The sequence below is a fragment of the Sinohyriopsis cumingii genome, chromosome 13, assembly GCF_028554795.1.
Source record: "Sinohyriopsis cumingii isolate HCF-2022 chromosome 13, ASM2855479v2, whole genome shotgun sequence".
Lineage (NCBI taxonomy): Eukaryota > Metazoa > Mollusca > Bivalvia > Unionida > Unionidae > Sinohyriopsis > Sinohyriopsis cumingii.
The window spans coordinates 48,325,813-48,336,821 of NC_142973.1; the positions used below are offsets into that span (position 1 = coordinate 48,325,813).

The window sequence follows — 11,009 nt, forward strand, 5'->3', positions numbered from 1 at the left end:
ATTAAATACAGTGTATTGTACTTTCTGATTATATACAGTTTAATGTACCTAGCAGCTTTTTTCAGCATTTAAATTATCAATTTTTATACAAGAAGATCCCTGATGATATTCTGATGATATGCAAGTTATAACCTTGAACTGACGACTAGAAGCCGCATTTAATTTTTTCGTCCATTTAGTATTTTTTCAATCCGTTTATCCTCGTTTCTGGTAACCAGTGGAGCTAACCAATATATCAGCTTATACATGGATTCGGATGCACTCAAAATAAGCATTTTGGATACGTACTCGACAAGATACAGTGACAGTGTTCGTTACTATAGATCTGCTGCGCGAGTTCTATTATGGAGAAGAAACTTAATTGGATCTTATATGGTGAGCCATCCATCATAAAGATTAATTATTTCGTAGTTGTTATTGTTTTATTCATATATAATTTCTGAGGTCTAACATGAAGTTCGGATACATGTAACATATTTTGGGAGGATTTGGGATGGGGTGGGGTGGGGGATTTAACGGCACCCTTAAGACATTATTGGCTATATCATGCCGAGGAAATGGAAGCTAAAATCCTACCCATAGGACAGACCGAGGCAACGGATCATAGCCAGCCGTGGGTAGGGGAGGTAACTAAGACTCAATCTTCGCATTACACTGGTCAACAGTGAAATCATTACTGACTTGAAAAGGCCCTAATCTGTAGTATTTTGGTGTGCCGAACACGAATATAACCGTGAAAAATTTGTATTGGCTCTCGTTTTGAAGTTATTCATATACCTCATTTTCTATGTTTCACTGTGTAAATTTCTCCAGTAGGACTGCAGCAACATCCGGAATAATGATGTAACATTGCATAATACCATCATGCTCACATCATCCACAGTTGATTGCATCATTTTCTGATGCAATGCAATACTAATGCCATGCGGCTGCTGAAGTAAGTTGACGTCAGCAGTGTACTATACATGTGTAGGCCTATTATACTAATGCCAGGCGGCTGCTGAAGCTGACGTAAGCAGTGTACTATATAAAGCCCAATCAGATAGGTTCAGCATTTAAAATATTTTAGACGTTGTGCGAGACAGTTCAAGCTACTGTTACATAAAACTTATTATTTTATCCATTTACGTACAATAAAGAACAGTAATGCCTCGAAAGTGTGTTAATACCGCGGACAATTTTTGCTATATTTGTGGGGAAGTGACATTTGCCAACCAGAAGAAAAGTATCAATTCTCAAGTGAAGAAGGCATATCATCTTTACTTCGGATGCAAGGTTGGTGACCAAGACAAGCCTTGGGCTCCGCATATATGCTGTGCTACATGTACAACACAGCTTTCACAGTGGTTGAATTGCAAAAGGTCATCAATGCCGTTTGCAGTCCCAATGGTGTGGAGAGAGCCAAGCAACCACCTAAATGACTGTTACTTCTGCTTGGTTCCTCCTCTTTCCGGCGGAATAACGAAGCGAAAGAAGTCGAGAATAGTCTACCCAAACATTCCGTCTGCATTGAGACCAGTTCCACATGGTGAGGGACTTCCTATTCCAGAACCTCCAGCAGAATATTCTCTTGATTCATCTGACGAAGACAAAGGTGAGTCGACCTGTTCTTCTCCTGGTCCGTCAGCATGCAGTGATCCAGATTTTCACTGTGGTGCATCATCAACCCCACACAGAATAACACAGGAAGAACTAAATGACCTGATTCGTGATTTGGACTTATCAAAGAACAAGGCAGAATTGCTAGGATCAAGACTCCAACAATGGAATCTTCTAGAAGAAGATGTCACAATTACTGCATATCGAAAGCGCCACCAGCAATTGAAGCCTTTCTTCAGAAAGGAAAGTAATCTGATATTCTGTTCCGATATTGAGGGCCTCATGAATGCTTTAAAAATCACTCATGACCCACGAGAATGGAGACTATTTGTGGACTCTTCGAAACTGAGTCTCAAGGCTGTGCTTTTGCACAATGGAAACATTCTTCCATCTATTCCAGTAGCGTATGCTGTCCACATGAAAGAGACATACGATAACTTAAGGCAGCTACTGAATTCCATTGAGTATAACAAGTACAGCTGGCACCTCTGTGGTGATTTGAAGGTAGTTGCCCTTTTAATGGGACTGCAGCAAGGATATACAAAATACATGTGTTTCTTATGCGAGTGGGATAGCCGAGCAAGGGAAATGCACTACATGAGGAAGGAATGGACTCACAGGCAGAATGTAGCCATTGGAGAGAAGAATATCCAACACCCAGCTCTGGTTGAGGCTCAGAAAATCTTGCTACCACCCCTTCGCATCAAACTAGGTTTGATGAAGAACTTCGTGAAAGCCATTGACCGGACTTTGCCAGCATTCCGATACCTGCATGAAAAATTCCCTCGACTCAGCGAAGCAAAGATTAAAGAGGGAGTTTTTGTGGGTCCTCAGATTCGAGAGCTTTTCAAAGATGACCGGTTCAACAACTTGCTGGAAGGTGACGCGAAACAAGCATGGAATGCTTTTCGCCTAGTTTCTACAAACTTCCTCGGAAATGTTAGGGCAGAAAACTATAAGGAACTAGTAGAAGACATGTTGATGAAGTATAAGAAACTTGGCTGCAATATGTCTCTAAAGATTCACTTCCTTCATTCCCATTTGGATTTCTTTCCTAGCAACTGTGGTATTGTTAGTGATGAACACGGCGAACGTTTTCATCAAGATATCGCAACAATGGAACAAAGATACCAGGGAAAATGGTCCACTACAATGCTGGCTGACTACTGCTGGACACTCCTCAGAGATGCTCCCGAACAGCTGTACAAGAGACAGGCGAAGAAATCTAAGATGTAGTCAATGACTTGATTTTTTATAGGTAGGCTATTACAGTTGACCTTTTACTATTGGAATGCATTTCGTTATGTAAACATTAATTTCTTGCAGATTACAAAAAAACTAGAGCCAATTTTGCAATTTGACTGTCATATTCGTGTTCAGCACATAAAAATTGATAAGAATTGACTAATTTTATTTCAGTAACATGACTTTTGTAAAAATTTGTTGTCCAGTGTTATGAGAGTAATGTTCTACCAACTGAGAAACCGCGTGTCCCTACCAATAGGAACCAACTATACTTCAAAGTGTTTACATTACTGGCGGACACAGGATCATAATGTGCACTGTGAAGGAATCTAAATAACTAGCATGGAACATAGATGGCTGCCTAATTAGCGTCATGAGTGACTGCTGATGCTTGTCATGGCGTACATGTTTAATAATAGTCGAACGTGCTTGAAAAATGGCATCGGAGGCATCAAATGTTGTATAGATCGTTGCAGAAGCCAAACTTACTTGGAAGAGGGCTTTCAGGACCTTACATAATTCACAGATGGCTGCAAGGAGGAAACTTGCCTCCAGAAAGACTACAGAGACCTAACATGCTTTACAGATGACGGGTCCAAAATAATTTGACGATATATTCAGAATCAAAAACATTCTTAGAACAAGGATGCAGTCCAACTTGATTAAAGGAAAACTACTGATTGCGTAATGGAAGACTACAGACACCCAACATGCTTTACAGCCGGTTGTATGGATCAAGCTCGCTTTATGGAAGACTATATATAGACAGCTAACATGCTTTACAGCCGGTTGCATGGATCAAGCTCGCTTTATGAAAGACTATATATAGACAGCTAACATGCTTTACAGCCGGTTGCACGGATCAAGCTCGCTTTATGGAAGACTATATATAGACAGCTAACATGCTTTACAGCCGGTTGCATGGATCAAGCTCGCTTTATGAAAGACTATATATAGACAGCTAACATGCTTTACAGCCGGTTGCATGGATCAAGCTCGCTTTATGAAAGACTATATATAGACAGCTAACATGCTTTACAACCGGTTGCATGGATCAAGCTCGCTTTATGGAAGACTATATATAGAAGCTAACATGCTTTACATATACTTGTAGGGGTCAAACTTGCGTGATGGAAGACTAAAAAATAACAACGTGCATTATAGAAATAAAACTTATTTCACTGAAGATTAAAGTTATCATACATTCTTTACAGTTTGCCGCACGGGTAATCTATTGGAAGTCTGCAGACAGCGTAATTGGTGATTTCGGGCAGCGTAAAGGAAGACTTCAGATAGCGTGATGGAAGATTTCGGACAGAATAATGGAAGACTACAGATAGCGTGATGGAAGATTTCGGACAGAATAATGGAAGACTACAGATAGCGTGATGGAAGATTTCGGACAGAATAATGGAAGACTACAGATACCAGTGCTAGCAATCATCATCGACAAATCCATGAATTTTATTTCTGCTGAGCTTGATATTTATTCACACAAGGCAGCAGGTACTTTCTATTTTTATAAAGCCATTGTCATATTTCTATACTAATGGAAAACTTACACCCCATGTTATTAAATTTACATTTGTAGTAAACTTAGTGAATTATTTATAAATGAAAAAAAAAACTAAGATACAATTTAAATAAAATCTTAAAATTGCTTGGGTATGTATCAATTTCTTTTCCTACAGTTTTTGTTAATTCGTTCAAGGAAAAGTTACCTCCATGACTGCAGAGGGAGGGATTATATTTAAAGGTATTTTCTTACAAATAGCTTGAATAATTAAATCGGTCGAAAACAGTAATTTTTATGTGATATATTATTGTTGTTCGAAAATTGTGAAATTTCATTATATACATTTAGTTTTAATTTTATGGAATTTTATATACTATCCCCCAAAGTTCGAAGCGTATCATTAAGGTATGAGGAAAACCTACATACGTGTACAAATAAATCATGTAAACCATTTGAAACGAAATTTTTAAACTGATCACCGCATTAGAAATGGGAATCTGTCAATATGTACAGTACAGAATCAATTATACATCCTCCATGGCAGGGTCAGTATGTACGGAGTCAATTATACATCTTCTATGACAGTGTCAGTATGTACGGAGTCAATTATACATCTTCAATGGCAGTGTCAATATATACGGAGTCAATCATACATCTTCCATGGCAGCGTCAATATGTACAGAGTCAATTATATATCTTCTGTAGCAGTCTCAATATGTACGTATTCAATTATACATATACTATGACAGTGTCAACATGTACGCAGCCAATTATACATCTTCCATGGCAGTATTAATATGTACGGAGTCAATCATACATCTTCCATGGCAGTATCAATATGTACGGAGTCAGTTATACATCGTCTGTGGCAGTCTCAATATGTACGTGTTCAATTATACATTTACTATGACAGTGTCAACATGTACGCAGTCAATTATGCATCTTCCATGGCAGTATTAATATGTACGGAGTCAATCATACATCTTCCATGACAGTATCAATATGTACAGAGTCAATTATACATCTTCTGTGGCAGTTTCAATATGTACGTATTCAAATATACTTCTACTATGGCAGTGTCTATGTACGCAGTCAATTATACACCATCTAGGGCAGTGTTAATATGTACAACTAATTTGGATATGAATATAATACATTATACAAAGAATATCAAAGGCCAGGAAGTCCTACTTGGCTTTGTGGATTCAAAGTATGCAATAGAACTGAATAATAATTGTTTTACAAGAAATTCATACCTTTCCAAATTCAATTAAAAGTTGTATTTCTTCATTACTTAGTGCCACATCAGCCCACAAAATTTCCAAGATATCGAACGTCGTTGACATCACTACATGACCTTCTGTAAAGTTGAAATATTCTTGAAAAAATGAAATAGTTTTGAATGCACAGTGGATCTTGTATGAGGGTGTATAGGTGTATTTGCGTGAATAACTTAACATTCATTATCTAAATGCCATAGTGTTGTTATCAATGATGTCTGCAATTGTTCTTCACTTGAGCAATAAGAAATATATTCTTTATTAGAGATAATGATACATATATGTTCTTGTTTTATCTCCATGCTTGAGCTTGGATTTATTGTGTTACCTGTCTGTCCTTACCTTTCTGTAACCACATCTCCTAAACGGTTGGATGGTCAATTCACAAGCCTTGGTGCAAAGCTTGTTAATGTGACGATCGTCTATAAGAGTGGTATGGATTTTTAGCTTCTGCCCTGGAATTGTGTAAAGACTTCTGGAACTATGCGTTTGTTAGAGGGGGATACAGTTATGTGATTTATTTTTGCCTTCCGATGTAGGTTTTAATGCCAAATAACAAATGGACCACTTGAGCCTTGATAATAAGGAATTAGCTTTTGGCATTCAACGCTTGTCCAGGTAACAAGTGAATACAGATCCCTACCATGATACTGACATGTTTAATAATGTGAACATCCCTCGCGTTTTTTTGATGGCTCGGTAACTAAGTTATAATACCATCCACCAAATTTGAAGAAAAAAATCACACGACTGGATTTCCGGGTTTATTTAGGAGGACTGTCTATGAACATTATAACTGAGACGAGTGCAATAGCTTTCCAATCTCCTCGACGTTTTTTATAGCTAGTGATTAGCATTTATGGCTGTGAACACTTCTGTGTAACACATTTTCAAATTGGTTTATGCACCATTTGTATGCCGTATCTATCGTCTAGAGACAGATGACTACGTTGGCTAGTGCTCCATAAAGAATATCATGACAATGTATTAATGTGATGTTAATAAAACGACTCGGTTTATGTGGATCATATCAGCTAATTTGTTATTCATATTCCACTAAACATTCATAGTTAAGCAGTTTTTAATGCAGGCTGATGAATCCCAGGTATTCAATTTTCTTCAAACTTCTCTTTATCCATATGTATGTATGTATGTATGTATGTATGTATGTATGTACGTACGTACGTACGTACGAATGTATGTATGTATGTAAGACGCATTTCTAGCAGAGATTGGACTCATGTGAAGCGAGTGCTTAATGATTTGTCTTTTTACTGCATGTCATCACTTTGCGTCCTTAACTATGCGGTAAAAAAATGGTTCTTGAATTTTCTCACTATCGCATACCTTAAGAAACTGTCTTTTGTGCTAATATGCATCCTGCTACATGAAGACTGATACTGGTATATTTTATGTGATCTATATATATTTAGTCCGATAAAGAAAGAGCCAAAAGATATCTCAGCTTCAATTCCGTTTTCATTATGTAGATCGTATATGTATCTATATAACATAATTCAACCGCCGATATATTAGTAGTATATGGGGTCACCGTAGCGTCAAGGGGACTTTAATATTAAAATAGGAGGGTTGTACCCTGGCGTCTATGTAAATTTAACATGGGCAGCACAGAGTTTGTACCCTGGCGTCAAGGGGAATTTAACATGGGAATAGATCGTGGGTCTGTATAGCGTCAAGGGAAATTTAACATGGGAATAGATCGTGGGTCTGTATAGCGTCAAGGGAAATTTAACATGGGAATAGATTGTGGGACTGTATAGCGTCAAGGGGAAATGGAACAGGGTCGGGACCCTATTTTAATACGGTCCCGACCTTCTGGGTCTATGGAAATTGAACATGGGAAATTGAACAGCGTGGGACTGTATAGAGACAAGGGAAATTAAACAGGGTAGGACTGTATAGCGACAAGGGAAATGAAACATTTTTTTTTAAAAATAAAAAAATAAAAAAGGGTTACGCATGAAAGTCAAGGTCTTTTCGAGGCATATGAAGGGGCCCTGAAAAGGGCCTTTGTGTTTATGTTAACATACCCTCCTGTTAACATAGAGGGTACCGCATTGGTCTTCTTCTTGTCCTTAAACTACGTCTGACTTCAGGATCATACACTAACACCCTCTTTAGGCATCCTTGCCTCTCCACGTAAATCCTTCGCATCCACAGACTTGTTTCTGTCCTATGGACAATAGTCCACGTGGATTGGACATACATCGGTATGTCCGTCCGGAACATCATCGATGAGGTTAAAGTAGACGATTCAACTGTGGTCCACATGTTGGGGTGCCGAGAACAGGTGAAGGAATGCAGCAAACGGCGGTTATTTATAGGGAGAAGAAGGATTGAAACGGACTAAGTTCATTGACCAATCCAAACACGCGTTACAAAATTTAGTCACCCTTTGTCCAATCCGAAGAAAGCAGTTCGTGACGTCACATATCCTATATAGAGGTACTAGCGTTTGTGCGCAGTCAATCCATGCAACACAGTGAGCATCAACATGGCGCAAACTCAGAAGACCGTAAATTGGGGTGCACCAGTCGTGGAGACTACCCAAGGGAACCCGGACTTACTTTCAGAAGAGGTAAATTGGGATTTTGTGGATTTTCTTTCGCAAGAATTTGTTCCGGAACCTTCGCCACCTTCTCCTTCATTACCGCACGTGGAGAATTTTAAACAGAGACAGAAAGAAGAATTGGAGAAATTTATACAACAGCAAAAGGAAGCGGAACAAGCTTTTCTCCTACAGCAACAGCAACAAGAAGAAGAGGTAAGAAAGAAACAACAAGAAGAAGCAGCAAAGAAACAAGAGGGTGAAAGTCAAACGGTCACGATACTGTTGGACATTTTAGCGGAGTTAAGAAGTCTGAAACAAATGTATCAGACGTCTTTATTACGACCGAAGAGAAAAAGACCTTCAAGAGCTAAAAACCCAACCCTTTGACAACACCTACCATACTACCCTTAGTGATTTCTACCAAATCATCATCGACAGTACGCATTCCAGAAGTAGGCCTTGGCCGTGGCAAAGGCTTAAGGCAGTTAAAGTTAATTTAAACCAACAAATATCCCAAAGGTCCTTTTCAGAGCCACCCATGTCTCTCGAAAAGAAATACTATTTCAATTTGCCAACATCAATTAAAACTCAAAACCCTTTTTTCCCTAGTGTACGTGTGAATGGTGGAGTGCGTGTGAGTTTAGATTCTTATTCTAAAAATCAAAACCAAGAGACATTTACGTTTTATAGACTGTTTATTCTGGTACAAATTTTACAATCCAAATCACAACACCACATAACATTTTAAAAAGTCCATAATCTTCTTTTTCTTTTTCTTTCTTCACTCTCTCTTTTTTTAAATGTCTTCACTTTCACAACTTTTTCCTCCTCTTCATTCTCATTTTCTTCCCTTCTTCTTTTTTTCTCCTGTTTCTGTTTCTTCACCTGTCTGTTTTCTTCCTCTTCTTCCTCTCCATCACTCCCCTCTTCTTCTTGCTCCTGTTGTTTCTTAGGGCAATCTGGAGACCAATGTCCTTTTTCTTGACAATGATAACAGGTATCTTGACTTTTGTCTCTTTTAGCCCCTGTTTTCCTTTTTTGACGGTCTGGACACTCTGAAAACCAATGCCCTTTCTTCTGACAGATATAGCAAGTATCTTGACTTTTATCTCGATAGGAGGGTGAGTAGTCCCTCGGCTGGTCTGAAGAAAATTTTCGGATGACCCCTCGCAAAGCTCTGATGAAAAGTTCGATTTGTGTAGTATCGTCCATTGTTGTGCTCGGTTTGAGAGTGAAATGGATAGTGGAAGGACAAGACACAGACCCTTTGTATACGCTGGACTCATGGCTATAAAGTAACCCATTGTGTTTAAACTTTAGTCATTTGACTTTTTGCAGTCAAGATGAAACGATCCAATTCATTCGAGAAGAAAGAAGAAGAAGAAGAAATTAAGAGACAGAAACGTGATCTATCGCCTCGTACCATGGCTGAAGTCTTGCCACAAATTCATGCCAGTGATTTTGAAGAGGACATGAGTGAACCAGAATCCAAACCCAGAGAGTTTTCCTTAGTCAACCCTGAAAAGTACTATTCCATTCGAGAGACGGAAAAGCGTTCCTCTAGAAAATTTAGAACCACGGCTTACAAATACACAGTGAAGATTAAAGATTTCAAGTCCGACGTACCGTTAAAGAAAGCAGAAGGGTTCATCACCGAGATGTGGGATTCTTTGCTCACCACACTCAAACACCAATGTCAACCCAAAGAAGATGATCGCTTGAGACTTTCCATACAACATGATGGCTTGAAATCCCCTGTTTGGATCGAGTTTAGCAGCCCTGCAAAATTGACCGCTTCCAAAGTCATGGACAAGATTCAATACGTGCAACAATCTAATGACCAGTTTGACATCACCGATGGAATAGCCACACTGGACATGACCCACGTCTCTCCTCCTCAAGGGACTGGACGTAAAAAGGTCTTATTGGTGAACGGTCTTCGCAGCATTAAGCGTAGTCTCGTCCAAATTCACAATTCTCAAGACCAGATGTGTTTAGCCCGTGCCATCGTGGTGGGACAAACCTATGCCAACAAGAACGACACGGTAGAATGGAAAAGAACCTGGAAAACTATTCAACAATCCGACCGAGCCAAACAACGAATGAAGCAGAATTCCTGTTACAACAAGCTGGACTGCCCAAAGACTCACCCTGTGGCATTCCTGAAATGCAAAAATTGCAAGATGTCCTAGCTCCACGCTACACCTTGAAAGTGCACCCTCAAGAAGTGTGTGGGTCTCTGTTGTTTCGAGGCCAAGATTTTAAGGATGGAAAATACATTCACCTTTATCATCACGAAGAACATTTCGATACCATTACTAGTATCACCGCATTCCTGGGATATGTTTATTATTGTGAGAAATATGACTATGGCTATAACAATCGAGAGCAACACAAGCATTGTGATCGAAATGTTCAGGTTGTTTGGCTTCTCAACCCTGTCTGGACGAAGGACAAGAACGAGTGTATTGCCCTACTTGTCAGAGAACGTTTGTCAGCCCTGCCTGTTACCAACAACATTTGAAGACACAAGGTTCACAGCAGAAATGTGCTTGTCAGCTCTTGAGATTGTGCCTTACGTGTGGACAAGGCATACGTACCAATAGTGCCAAGGAACACGTATGTCGAGGAAAGAAAAAATGTCACATTTGTCACCACATCGTGGACTTGGAACATCACTGCTACATGCAAAAATACCAGCCCCAACAAGAGAAAGAGGATGATCACAAGAAGAAAGGCAATTTTATCTTTTTCGGTTTTGAATGCATGCAAGAGACCGGCATTCACGTTTCTAATT

General features: G+C 39.2%; 1 long non-coding RNA gene across 1 annotated transcript in view; it reads left to right on the forward strand.

The window, feature by feature from the left end:
- The window catches only part of LOC149785506 (uncharacterized), a 43,282-nt gene extending 38,778 nt beyond the window's left edge, over positions 1-4,504 (forward strand). The window contains exon 2 of the long non-coding RNA XR_016413510.1: positions 4,059-4,504. This is a non-coding gene — a long non-coding RNA (uncharacterized LOC149785506). The remainder of the gene's footprint in view (positions 1-4,058) is intronic.
- The last annotated feature ends 6,505 nt before the right edge of the window (positions 4,505-11,009 follow it).